This window comes from Chlamydotis macqueenii, unplaced genomic scaffold (assembly GCF_036417535.1).
Source record: "Chlamydotis macqueenii isolate bChlMac1 unplaced genomic scaffold, bChlMac1.mat HAP1_SCAFFOLD_181, whole genome shotgun sequence".
NCBI classification, from domain to species: domain Eukaryota; kingdom Metazoa; phylum Chordata; class Aves; order Otidiformes; family Otididae; genus Chlamydotis; species Chlamydotis macqueenii.
In genome coordinates, this window is record NW_028239075.1 from 104,699 (window position 1) to 118,316 (window position 13,618).

The 13,618-nt window shown below is 53.5% G+C and overlaps 1 long non-coding RNA gene across 1 annotated transcript; it reads left to right on the forward strand.

The window, feature by feature from the left end:
- The first annotated feature begins 3,774 nt into the window (after positions 1-3,774).
- Positions 3,775-12,149, forward strand: LOC147596094 (uncharacterized). Its single transcript, XR_015261612.1, has 4 exons — positions 3,775-3,950; positions 8,234-8,513; positions 8,626-8,726; positions 12,024-12,149. It is a non-coding gene; the product is annotated as an uncharacterized LOC147596094 (long non-coding RNA).
- The last annotated feature ends 1,469 nt before the right edge of the window (positions 12,150-13,618 follow it).

A 13,618-nucleotide genomic window follows, 5' to 3' on the forward strand; every position in this document is an offset into this window, starting at 1 on the left:
CAAAAGGGAGCCAGCAAGGTAGGGGGAACGATGCCAGCAAAAACAAGCAGGAAGGATGGATGCCAGGAAGGCAGATACCCACCCTCGCCTGCCCCCACTTATATACTGAGCATGACGTTTATGGCATGGAATACTCTCTTTGGCTAGTTTGGATCAATTATGCTGTCTGTCTTTCTCCCAGCTTCCTGCATCTGCAAATTAGCGAGACTTGGAAAGCAGGACGGTGTCCTTGGTCTCATTCACAACAACTGGTATCATCAGGGTGTTTATGAACATTCTTCACACACAAAATCCAAAACATACCAGCTACTGAGAGGAAAAATTAACTCCATCCCTGCCAAAACCAGGACACCAGCTCAGGTTTTTCCTGCATCTCCATCCTGCTCCCCATCCTTCTTTGCTGGTCTCTGTCCTGCTCCCTCTCCCTCTTTCTGCTGCCTCTCTTCCTCTCTCCACTGCTTCTTTGCCCACCTCTGTCAGGCTCCCTGTCCTTCTCTGTCCCCATCCTTCTCTCGCTATCCTGTTTCCTGCCTCGTGCTTTCTTGCTACGCCCCTCTGTCTTGCAAGCTGCCTCTCTTCTCTTCTCTTGTGGTGTTCCGTGCCCTGCTCTTTGTTTTTAGCAGCCTCCAAGTCTGCTCAGCAGCCCGGCGCTCCAGGACGCAGCCAACCCACCGTACGTTCCCTGCCGAACCAACGAGCGTGGCTCCTGGAATGACTTGGCAGTCGTTCCAGTGACACGGAGAGGGGATCGGAGGCTGCAAGCTCCAGAGCAGACTCGCTGCTCGGACTTATGTGCGTGACTGAATAAACACTCGCTGTCTCCTTTGACTTCATGGCTGCGTTTCTGCTCCCTTTGCCCGGGGCCATGGGAGGTGAGGAGCCCAGGGGAGGAGGTGATGCAGTGTGGGGGTCAGGCGATGGCCCCCAGTTCCTGCCGGGCTCCAGCTGTGGGCTGGGCCTGGAGGAGCCCCAGGTGCGGGCAGTGAGGGTGATGGAGGCGGCCCCTCCCTGTAAAGGGGTGGGTGCTGCTGGAGGGGCTGGTGCTGCCCTGCCCCGCCCCGGGTGGCCGTGGAGGGGCCAGTGCGAGCCATGGGAGGACTTACTGGCTGTGGACAGGAGCTGCTGCAGCGGGAAGCTGGAGAGGCTGGTGAAAGGTAAGGAAGAAAAAAACAAATGCCGTCTGACTGGTATCGGCCTCCTGCTGCAGCCCAGAGGGAGCCTCCCTCTCCAGGTGAGGAAGAATTCCTCTTCGTAGCCGGCGGCAGGCCAGACTGGCAACATGCACCGCAGGGTCTGTATGCAACCGAAAGCGCAGGACAGGCACGTGTGTGCGCGTGAGGCTGTGTGTCCTCAAAGCCTCCTACTGTAAGAGTGTAAGACGCCAATCTGTTCTCTTAAGTGGATGACAGTGAAGTGACCAGAGGTACAGCGGAGGAAGGGAGGGTGGGGTGAGAGAGAGAGAGAGAAAAACTCATCCAAACCGTCAAATTCTCGCAGCAGATCTGAGAGCAGGAGAAGCAATGGGTCCTGGACCAGCAGCGTTGTTTCATCCCTCTTCTGCATCCTCATCCCCCTGTTACATGACATAAACATTGAAAATTAAATATCAATATGAGGTGATTCTTGCTAACTGTAGAACTGTAGTCACATAGGTTAAATCTTCATAAAATTCGTTTGTTCCTAAAGGGAGTGGGACCCTAGAGATCTTATAATACGCATTTGTTAGAAGCTAGCCTAGCATATCTTTAATACAATGGTAAGTCCCAAACACCCCCAAACACCACCTGCAGAAATAGGCCCTGAGCCATCACTTTGGAGCCAGGAAAATCAAGCAGCACCGCGACCTGTTCTCAAGACCAGATATGGAGATTTCAAGGAGGAGTTTGACCAGCGAATTTGAGGAGGGGGCGTTTTGACGACCACCAAGACCACCAAAAGACCCTCGACTCAAAAGACTGGGCATGCGCGAGTGGGTAGGGAAATGATGTAATGGTTTCTCAGAAAATTTATGTTTATGCATATTATTTCTTGGAATTTAATGAATATGTATAATTAATGTGTATTTAACCCGTGCTGTTGATCAAATGGGTGCGCACGCTAGGTGGAGCGATCCCCCGTGCGCCCAGCGCTGCAATAAAGAAGTGCCTGCTTCTTAACTTCTCGTTGCTGTTAAGGAGTTTTATTCCGGATTTCGGTAACACCCCCTGCCTCTCCCTCTCTTTCTCTCACTGCTGTAGGTTTTTTTTACTTCCCTATACCTCTCCCTCTCTCCTTCTACCTTTTTGCTTTCTTTTTCTCTCTGCTGCCCATTTTTTTTCCATTTATCTGTCTGTCTTCCTATCACAACTTTCAAAATTTCTCCTCATCTGCCTTTTAGCCTTTCACAGTTCCCACCCCCCTATCTCTCTATGTCCAGGTCCATGTCCCTGATTTTTCAGTTCCTCTCTCTCTGCCCTGTGTCCTACATACACCTTTTCTTTCTTACATTAGATTAAGTTACTCCAGGTCCCTGTCCTTTTGTTTTAATTTCTTCCCTTTCTGTGCCATAGCCCGCTTTTGTCTGTATCATTCTCTCTGTGTCTGGCTCCCTTGGTCCCTCCCCTTAGCTCTTTGAGGTTTTTTGGTATTTCTCCGCACCCCCCCCCCCCTCGCAATCCCTGCCCTCCTGTCTCATGCCCTCACTCCCCCCTCCCCCCCTGCTCTGCCTCCCCGTATTTGACCCTGCCCCCCGTAACCCCTCTGCCTGCAGACCCTGGGGTGATGCCTGCCCCCCACCACCCCCAAACTGAAACCTCCCACCTGCTTCCCTGCACCTCACTCCATCTCAGTTGTTTTAATTGATAATTTGCAATTGTTTTCAGCTTTATCACTTCTCTTTCTGGGCATTTATTGTTCTCTCCTTTCCTCACAAGGGGTATTGGTGGTGGTTTGTTTCTTCTTAATTGTTAAACTGTTTTCATCTCAACCCGCGAGTTTCCTCACTTTCACCCTTCTCATTCTCTCCCCCTCCCACGGGGACGCTTTTTGGTACAGAGGCCACAAATGTCACTGCCCAGGCTGCGCGGGGGGAAGGGGCAGCCGTGCCCCGGGAAGGGGTGACCGGCTGCGGACGGCGCGAACGGGAGGGAGGAACCGGCCGTGGCTCGTCCGGCTGAACACCCAGGACCGGAGCGGTGGGGGGCTGCTGCCACCTGGTGACGGAAAGCGGGAACTGCAGCTCGGGAGTCGCGCATGCGCAGTGCTCTGCCCTTCTCCCGGCAGGCACTGTGTTCGGCCTTCGGACTGCGCATGCGGCCGGGAGCAGCATGGCGGTGTGCGGCCGGCGGGTCCCGGCGGCGGTGACGGGTGAGTACCGAGGGCACCCGTGAGGTGAGCGAGCCCCTTTCGTGGCTGCAGCGCTGTCTCCTGCCCGCCCGGGGAGCCTCAAGCCGCCCGCTCGGAGCCGAGCCGGGCGAGGGCAGCCCCGGGGAGTGACCCGAGAGCAGAGAGAAGGGAAGAGGGGCAGGAGGGGGCCCCCCCTCCCGGGCGGAGACGCCGGGCACCTCCCCAGCTCGCCAGAGCTCCCCCCGAGCCTCCCCCGGCCCCGTGCAGCTGCCCGCCGCTCCGGCGCGTCCCCTGAAGCCTGTCCCGTAGCACCGGGCCACGGCCTGCCCTGAAGGCTGCGAGGGGGGACCTCAGTGTATCTGGAGAATCCCCTGCGGCAGCAGGCGCTCCGGCCAGGGGCCGCGTGCGGTAATAACGATCGCTGCTTCTTCTTTCCCTCTCCCAGAGGCCGTGGCTGTCCGTTCCTCCCCTGGGAACGCTGTTGACTGCACTCGCCTCAGGCTTGTGTGGGCTGTCTCTGCCCGGCCGCGCTCTCCTGGCGGTGCGGGAGCGAAAATGAACGGATGGAGCGCTTACTGCCTGTGGAGAGGAGCTGCTGCAGCTGAAGCTGGAGAGGCCACAGAAAGGTAAAGAAGAAGAAGAAACCAAAGGCCAGCCAGCCAGCAGCTGCCTCCCGCTGCAGGCCAGAGAGAGCCTAGCCTGCCTGTCCGGGTGAGGAAGGATCCCTCTTTGTACTCTTCAGCAGGCCAGACCGCCAGTGCGCACTGCACAGTCTGTACGTGGAACCTGAAGCACGGTACGGCCACATAGCGCGCGAGCGAGCGTGGGTGGGTGGCTACGTGTCTAGGAAGCTTTTTGTCTAAGAGCTGTAAGACACCCACGTATTCTCTTAGGTGGAGGACAGCCAAGTGGTCGGAGTTACAGAAGAGGAGAGAAGCAGAAAGCAGCATCTGGCCTGTCAGATTCTCCCAGCAGTGCCGGGAGTGAGAGCTGTGGTGAGTCCCCGGCCCCTGGGGCTCTGCCTCCTCTCTTGTGCGTCCCTGTCCTTCCCTGCCGCTCCCGTGACCCCTACCTTTCCCAAGCTGCTGTGATTTGTTGTTGTTGTTATTGTTTCCTTCTGCCTCTCCTCTTCTGTCTGTTCTTGTATGCTCTTCCCCCTTTCTCTCTCCCTTTAAATCTCTTGTTCTACCGCTTCCTTTTGTTTTGTATCCCTGCACTTTTGTTCTGCTCCCTTTCCTTCCTTTGTTTGTCCTCTGTCTCTGTCCTGCGGCCCATTGCTGTTTTTGCCTTTTCCATCTCTTTGTCCTGATCTGCATCCGTCTTCTCCCCCCAACTAATTTCTCCAGCCTGTTTTCTGGCCTGCTTTTCTTTGCGCCTCTGCATGCCTGCCCTGTGCCTCTGCCTTTCTATCTCTCTCTTTCTTTTCTTATCTTTCTTTCTCTATCTCTTTGTCTTGCGTACTGTCACTGTTTTTTTTTTTCTGTTCTGTATCTCACTGTCTGTGACCTCCTCTGTGCCCCTGGATGTGTTTGCAGCCCCTGGGTGCAGAGCTGATGGCTGAGGACAGGCACAGGGAAGGGGGTGATGTGCTGTGGGGCTTTGGCAAGGGCCCCTGCTCCTGATGGGCTCCAGCTGGGGCTGGAGGTGGGGCAGCCCCAGATGGGTCCAGTGAGGCTGAGGGTGGCCCTGGCCCTGGCCCTGGCCCTGCTGTATGAGGGGCCTCCAGCTGTAAAGGGGGCCGCCTGGGCATGGCTGCTGGAGGGGACTGAGGAGTGAATCACAGGCAGGTGCCTCCAGCAAGGAGTGGCTGGTCCATCTGAGCCCTCCCTGACAGAGCAGACACCAGGACGCAGTGCCAGGAGCTCCGTGCCTCTGTCGGCCACGTGTGCGAGCCACCACGTTCTGCTACATTTGTCATTCAGCCCTGTCCAGAACGTAGCTGTGGTAGAAGTTAGATAGCATGCATGGTCTTGCTAGAAATGAAGCCTGGAGCATTTGTTTTCTTGTAGGAAGCTAAGGCAGGTGGTTTTTGATAATGTTGTCATTGCATGTAATGACATACTTTTCTAGTTAGCTTGGTATGACACCTATTTTTTTTCTACCTACACCCCAGAAAAAGTAAGTTGAGCTTTGCGTCTCTCAGCATGTGAAGCACCACGAGCGGCAGTTGCGGCGTCGGACTTCTTGGCAATGAGTGGAGCCGGTGAGCAGAGCACTGCGGCGCTTTTGAGGAGGAGAGTGCCATAGAAGAGATTGGTGGTAAGTGGTGTGATGTTGAAGGGCGGTGCTGTTTGGTAGGTTTTATTTTTGGGTTTTTTTTTTTTGCAGATGGTGATGAGGAGCTGGGCGAGGAAGCGCCATCTTAGTTAGCATGGGGTTGTTCTTTTGAGGATGGAATCTGATTCCTGGCCGTTTGAGAGCTAAGTTGAGGGACCACAGCCGAGGAGGGAACAAGGTTGAAAACTGCAGGGAGGGTGTAGTAAATTGATGGGAGGAAGAGGGCTCCCTGGGAACAGTCTCTCTCGGGAAGGTGAAGGGGGAGACGTTACTGGTCAGTGTACGCTGGGCAAGAGTGTTGCAGCCTGGGGCGGTCTGCCTTTTATGCAGTCTCTAGGCTGGATAATGTTTGTGGGCCTGTAGAGGCGCTGGCAAGGGCCGGCGAGGAGCAGCACGAGCTTTCAGTGCTGGCACTTTTGGTGTGGCAGCAATCGTCTGACGTTCGTTATTTTGAGGCCTTTTTTCCGGTGGGTGGCCCTGCGGAGTTGACAGTGAAAGCGGGAGCACTGGCGTCCAGGAAATCCCAGAGCCCTCCTCTGCTCGGAGGCAGTTCACGAGGACAGAAGTGTTGCTGTGCTCCTTAACAAACAAATATTCAACTTGGCACATAGAGGGTGAGGAGATCTCGGCTGTACTTAGGGTTGAGAAAATGTATGTAGGCATCTGTGTCTGTCCCCTGCCTGTATGTAGGACAGCGGTTCGAGTGAAACTAAAGCTGCCAATGAGTCAAAAAAAGGCCCGGGTGTCTGAAAAATGCAAAAGCTTTAAAGGCCAGTATCAGCAGCTGTACCAAAGGTGCTGCAAGATACTCTGTCCTTCACGTGGTTTTAGTCCTGAGAAACCTCGCCCCAAAAGGAAGAGTTAGATTCCTGCCTAGCTTCAAACTAAGGGGTTTTTCCCTCTCTCTGCTGAATGTCTGCTGCCAGCGTTTCACCGTGGTCGCCCTTTCCTTGGCCGTGAAAGTACGAGATGGATGGAAAGGAGCCGCAGCGGTCTGCAAGTACAAGGTACGTCTGCGATGCGTGACTGCATTTTTCCTAAGGGACTTGCCGCATGGATTTTAGAGTGAATGTTAAGAATGTGGTGATTTTCCTTCTGTAGTCTTTTAACTAAATATTCAGACACAGGAAAAATCAAATGAGGTGTGGTCTGGAGCATAGTCTGGCCATGGGAAAAAAAATATTCTGGACAAGGAAAAAAAAAAAAGCCACTCAATTTGGGGATAGTTGGTGTGACCCAGTGGGAGACGGAGGGGTTCTCGCTGGGGATTACGCAGTGTGGGTCCATTGTCCGGAGTGGGTCATCTCGTGCAGGTTATGCCAGGTGAGTTACGTGCTGTGGATTGTCCTGCGTGGACTCCCTGCTATAGGTCATCCTTACGCACCTTTCTTCCCACACGTACCCCTTGTCCTTGCGTGTCCGTCTCTCCCTCGTATCCGTCCCCACTGTCCCGCTCTGTGTTTCTCAGCCCTCCTGACGCGTGGATCAAACTCTACAACTCGGAGAGAGTTATAAAGCAGGCATGTTTATTTGGCACCGGGTGCGTGGGGGATTGCTTCTCCAAAAGCATGCACATTTTACCAAAAATGTATCCGGTGCAGGTACACACATTCCTAGGATTGCACAATACAGACATACATGTGCATAAGCGAGGCGGGGTTATTAAAAAACCACTTGCGTTAGCATTTCAGATCTGTCTCTGGTGGTCGTTTACTTCTTCAGGGGTCTGATCTTCCTCTAGATGAACTTCAGTCATTCACCCATGCTCTCCTTTCACTTGGGGATTTCAGCAGTTTCTGAACGACTCCTGTTATCATGTCCTTTGCTTGACATATTAGTCCTTGACTGAATACCAGTTTCTTGACAAGTACCAGTCCCTGATAAGCTTAAGTGAGTTTCAAGGCAAAGAGGATTGTTAGGCATTGTCTAGCAGACAGTTAGTCTCCTAAATCAAGCAGTATGCAGACAGTCAGTCTTCTAAATCAAGCAATATTTAGAAGACCGTTAATTCCCTGTATCACTTGCAAATGCTTTTCACTAAAACACCCCCCCACCGTGTGAGGTTTTCCTCCCTTGTGAGTTTTTTTTCCCCTGTGTTTTGCCCGTTGCATGCCCTGCACTCTTGTTTTGTGTCCCTGTTCGACACCCCCCTTTTTGGCGCTGCCTCCCCATGACCCCTCTGTCTCGGTATCCTTGGGGTGCTGCCTGTGTTCCCCAACTTACCCAGTGCCCCCACCCCCAACTTTTATGGAGATTGTTTCCATTCTAAAATGAAAACACTCTAAATGTTTTCATTAGAAACTTACAAGTGTGTTCATTTATATCAGTTGCATGTCTTGGGTTTTCTTTTGCTGTATTTTTTTTTTTGTTCCGCTTTTCCTTACCAGTGGTGGTTGTTTTTTTCCTTAATATTAAACTGTTTTTATCTCAAGACCCAAGAGTTGTCACGTTGACCTTTCTGAGTCTCTCCCCATCCCACAGGGTCGGGGGCAGTGAGCGAGCACAGTTGCTGGCTGGGGTTAAACCGCGGCACAAGGTCAGCTGCAAGCCCTGCCTGGCTGATGCTTTAGGCTGTCGATGTCATTCCTAGTGTCTTGACAGTTTGTCTTTGTTCTTTGTCATTGCTTTTTAGTGCCTTTTCCTCTGCTGTTTTGGGCAGCGGTGGTTGTGGAGCCGCTCCAGGTAGCCACTCTCTCAAGGGCAAGGGGGTGGCAAAGCCGCAAGCTGGTGCGCAGTCCGGTCGGACGAAGGCAGCCACCTGTCACTGTGGATCGGTATTCCGGAAGACGTAACTGAAGGCCGTCTGACCGGCAGCTGCCTGTGCTGCGTGCAAGAGACAGCCTGCCTCTCTGGGTGAGGAAGATCCCGTTTTGAAGGCCGCAGCAGGCTAGATCGCCAAAGAGCGCCGCAGGGTCTGTACACATAATTTAAAAAGGGGGCACGGTCAAGTACTGGGTGAGCGAGGCTGCGTTTCTAGGGAGCTTTGTCTCCTAAGAGCTGTAACGCATCCTCCTCTTTTCTTAGGTTGGGGACAGTCAAGCAACTGGAGTGACAGAAGAGGAAGGGAAGAGCAGAGAAAGAAGGGTCTGAACTGGCAAACTCTCCCTGGAGCGCCGAGAGCTGCGGTGAGTCCCGGGCCCTCGGGGCCCCTTCTCCCCTCCTCTCCATCCCAGGGCCTCCTTGGCCCTCCCCCAGCTGCCTCTCTTTCCCTTTTTCTTTCTCACGCTGCTGTGATTTTCTTGGCTTCCCTGTATCTCTCTTCTTGTTCTATTTTTTTTTTGTTTTCTCAGTCTTTCTCTTTCCCCTTCTCTCTCTTCTTGTACAGCACCCTTTCTTTTTCTATCTGGGCTCTTGTTCTCCCCTCTCCTCTTCCTTTTTTCCACCCTCTGGCTTTGTCCTGCAGCCCATCGCTGTTTTTTCCTTTTATTTCCCTTTGTGCCATTCTGCATCCTTCTCTTTTTTTCTTTGCAGTTTCTCTGGTCTATTTTCTGGCATTTGTTTCCTCCCTGTGCCTGTACGTGCTGCTCTGAGTCCCTGCCTTCCTGTCTCTCTCCTCCCTTCCCCTTCTTGCTTTATCCCTTTGTCTTGCTTGGTGTTGCTGTTTTTCTTCCATTCTGCCTCTCACTCCGTCCTGTTCATCTCTTGCTGTCTCTGGGCCTTCATGCTGTTCCCTGGCCCTTTTTATTAAGTTGATGTGCCTTTGTAGCTCTTTTGAGATCTATCTTTATCTCTCCAACCCCTGTGGCTCTCACAAGTGCATGCTCTCTCTCTTTCAATGCTTTTTTGTTCTGTCTGTCTTGCTCCCTGTCTTGTCGTTTCTTGCTATATCCCTTTCATAGAATCATAGAATCATAGAATCACATGGTTGGATGGGACCTATAAGATCATCTAGTCCAACCGTCTTCCCACTACCATTGCTGCCACAGCTACTAAACCATATCCTGTAGCTTCTCATCAAGCCGCCTCTTGAACACTGCCAGGGACGGAGACTCCACCACCTCCCTGGGCAGGCCGTTCCAGTGCCTTACCACTCTTTGAGAGAAAAAGTTTTTCCTCAAGTCCAATCTAAACCTCCTCTGGTACAACTTGTGGCCATTTCCTCGGGTCCTGCTTGTTGCCTGGAAGAAGAGGCCAAACCCCTGTTCATCACAACCTGCCTTCAGGAAGCTATAGAGTGCAATGAGGTCCCGATCCTTGCTCATATTCATGTTCTTCTCTGTCCGGCTGTCTATCCAAGGTTTTTTTCCCACCCCCATCTCCGTCTGGCTGCTGCCATTTTTTTTCTCTGCCTTCTCCCTCTTTCTGTCTCTTTTCCTTGGTCAGTGTTTCCCCCCCCGCCATTTTGTCCCGATCTCACTCCTATTCCTATTTATTTTCCTCTTTTTGTCCTTTTCCTCTGCTTCCTTCCACTTTATTGTCTGTTTGTTTCTTTCTCTGTCCCGTTTGCTCTCCTGTCTTTTCTAACTGTGCTCCCCTGTACAGCTGGGTGTCTCTTCTTTCCTTTCTCTTTCCCTCACTGTTTTTTTCCTTTTCTGGTATCTCTCTCCCACTGCCTATCACAGTTGATTTTTCCTCCAGAGCTGTCCTGCTCTCTGTCCTTTTATTCACTCTCTGTCATTCTGTGCTGCTCCCCATGGTTGTTTTCTAATTTCTCCGTCTCGGTCCTGCAGGCCATTGCTTGTATTCATGTTCTTCTCTGTCCTCCTGACAATCTAAGGTTGATGGTTTTTTCCCATCTCCATCCTGCTGCTGCTGTTTCTTTTCTCTGCCATCTCCCTGTCCCTCTTTCTGTCTCTTTTCCTTGGTCAGTTTTTTTTTTTTCCCTTTTTTGTCCAGATCTCACTCCTATTTTTTCCTGGTTTTGTCCTGTTGCCCTGCTTCCTCCTACTTTATTTTCTGTTTTTCTCTCTGTGTCCCGTTTGCTCTCCTGTCTTTTCTAACTGTATTCCCCTGTTCAGCTGGGTGTCTCTTCTTTCCTTTCTCTTTCCCTCACTGTTTTTTTCCTTTTCTGGTATCTCTCTCCCACTGCCTATCACAGTTGATTTTTCCTCCAGAGCTGTCCTGCTCTCCGTCCTTTTATTCTCTCTCTGTCATTCTGTGCTGCTCCCCGTGGTTGTTTTTTAATTTCTCCGTCTCGGTCCTGCAGGCCATCGCTATTTTGTTTTGCTTCCGTTCCCGTGCCCTGCTTTCTGTCTTTGTTTCTCTTTGCCTTTGTTCAGCCTCCCAGCATTTTTTCCTTTCCCATTCTGTCCTGCTCCCTATCCCTCTTGCTGTCCCAAATCTGGGTTTGTTTACCCAGTGCGCAGTACGCCAGGCTTACGCACGGAGCAGAGGTATTTACTTCTGTAATTTCTGCACAGCGATGGGTACTGTGGGCTAAACCCACAAAGCTAGCCCACCTGCTTGTAATGCTCAGTTTAAATTCTACATTCTCTGTCTTGCAGCTGCACGCTATTTGATTGTTTCCCCTCCATCTCTCTCTGCCTGCGGCTCCCTATCTGTCTGGTAAGCCGTCACTGTTATTTTTTTGTTTCTCCATGTCATTCTGTCTAGCTTCTCAGTCCCCGTTTTTTAATTCTTCCCTCTTCCCTGTATGCCAGTCGTGTTCCTATTATTTCACATTGTGTTCTGCCTGGTCCTCTGACCGTATTTATCCATTGCTCCCTCTCTGCCCTGTGGCCTGTCGCACTTGCCCATTTAATTTCTGCCTCTCTCTCTGTCCAGCTCCCAGTCTCTGGTTTTCCATTTCCTCCCTCTCTGCCCTCTAGCGTGTCGCTTTTCTCCTTTATCCAGCTTGCCGTCTCTGGCTCCCCGATGCACCTGATTTTCCATTCTGCCCCTGTTCTTTCTGTATGCATTGCTACACTGTTTTTTTTTTTTTCCCAGCTCTCTCTTTTTTTCAGGCTCCTTGACCCTATTTCTTAATTCTTCCCTCTCTGCCCTCTAAGCATGCAGCTGTATGATTTGTTTTGTGTTGTCCCCTTGCTGTCACCTCTTCTGTCCAACCTTTGATGTCCTGGCGTCCTGTCCCTGTTGTTTCACTGTTGTTTCATTCCTCCCTCTCTGCCCTGTTCTTGTTATGGCTTTAGCTTTCTCCATCTCTCTCGGTCTGGCTTCCTGCACCTAGTTGTCTTTACCTCCCTGTCGTACTGCCCAGCTCAGGTTTTTCCTGCATCTCCATCCTGCTCCCCATCCTTCTTTGCTGGTCTCTGTCCCGCTCCCTCTCCCTCTTTCTGCTGCCTCTCTTCCTCTCTCCACTGCTTCTTTGCCCACCTCTGTCAGGCTCCCTGTCCTTCTCTGTCCCCATCCTTCTCTCGCTATCCTGTTTCCTGCCTCGTGCTTTCTCGCTACGCCCCTCTGTCTTGCAAGCTGCCTCTCTTCTCTTCTCTTGTGGTGTTCCGTGCCCTGCTCTTTGTTTTTAGCAGCCTCCAAGTCTGCCCAGCAGCCCGGCGCTCCAGGACGCAGCCAACCCACCGTACGTTCCCTGCCGAACCAACGAGCGTGGCTCCTGGAATGACTTGGCAGTCGTTCCAGTGACACGGAGAGGGGATCGGGGGCTGCAAGCTCCAGAGCAGACTCGCTGCTCGGACTTATGTGCGTGACTGAATAAACACTCGCTGTCTCCTTTGACTTCATGGCTGCGTTTCTGCTCCCTTTGCCCGGGGCCATGGGAGGTGAGGAGCCCAGGGGAGGAGGTGATGCAGTGTGGGGGTCAGGCGATGGCCCCCAGTTCCTGCCGGGCTCCAGCTGTGGGCCGGGGCTGGAGGAGCCCCAGGTGCGGGCAGTGAGGGTGATGGAGACGGCCCCTCCCTGTAAAGGGGTGGGTGCTGCTGGAGGGGCTGGTGCTGCCCTGCCCCGCCCCGGGTGGCCGTGGAGGGGCCAGTGCGAGCCACGGGGGGCGTGGAGCGGTCCCGAGCGCCGCCGGGCTGCGGCTGCGCCTGCAGCGATGGAGAAGGTGAGCGGGGCCGGGCGATGGACCGGCGGGTCTCGGAAAAAGCCCCGAGGAGCGCAGCGGCCGGGCTGGCGCGGTCTGTGTGCGGGTACAGGAAGTGGCGGGGGCGCGGCCGTGCTGCGGCGTGCTGCAGTCAGCGGTGGGGGCTGCCAGCGTCCGCGCTGGGGGTTGCGAGGCTCTGCAGTGGCGCTCGGTGCAGGGGTAACGGTGTGCCCCACAGGAACGGCTGCTTTGTGCGGCATGCTGGGAACTGTAGTCCTGGGGTACAGGGCTTGCGGTTGGCCGTTATGGCTTCGCAGAGCATGCCGGGAGCTGAAGTCCTGAGGCACGAGGCGTCTGCTCCGCCATGATGTCTCCGCGGAGCATCCTGGGAGGTGTAGTCTTTCCGCACCCAGGGCCGAGCACCCATCCTGTGTTTGCCAGTGCGTGCAGGTAGGTTTAGTTTTTGCTGCCACGCCGCCGCATTGCTCTCGGGCTTATGTGGAGCATGTGCTCCCTCCTGTATGGCCTGAAGTCCATTGATATTGTTTTTCCATCTGGGCCCCTCCCTGTGGCTCCCTTGCCCTATTTCTCAAGCCCACGTCTCTGTCCTGGGGCTGATCACTGTTGTATTGGGGTTACGTGGCAAGGTTATGTTAGCTGTGGCGGCAGGGCCGGGCAGGGGCTGCAGGGATGGGTTCTGTGAGAAGACACTGGGAGCTGCCTCCGCGCTGGACACAGCCACTTCTAGTTCCAAGACCCCTTTGCTGCCGGTCAAAGCCGAGACCGTCAGCAACACCGGTAGCACCTCTGCGATGAACGTTTTAGAGCAGGTAAAAAATGCTGCGCGCAAGCTGTGACAGAGAAAATGCGAACCAGCCCTGCCGATGCCAAGGTCAGTGAAAAAGGGGGCTGGGGGGGGCACTCCAGATGCCAGAGCAGAGGTTTCCCTGCAGCCTGTGGTGATGACCACGCTCAGGCAGGCTGTCGTCCGGCAGCGCGTGGAGCACCCCACAGCAGAGCAGGAGGATGTGTCTGTAGGAAGGTGTGTCCACGCAGAGAGATTGCGCCGGAGGCATCTCCTGG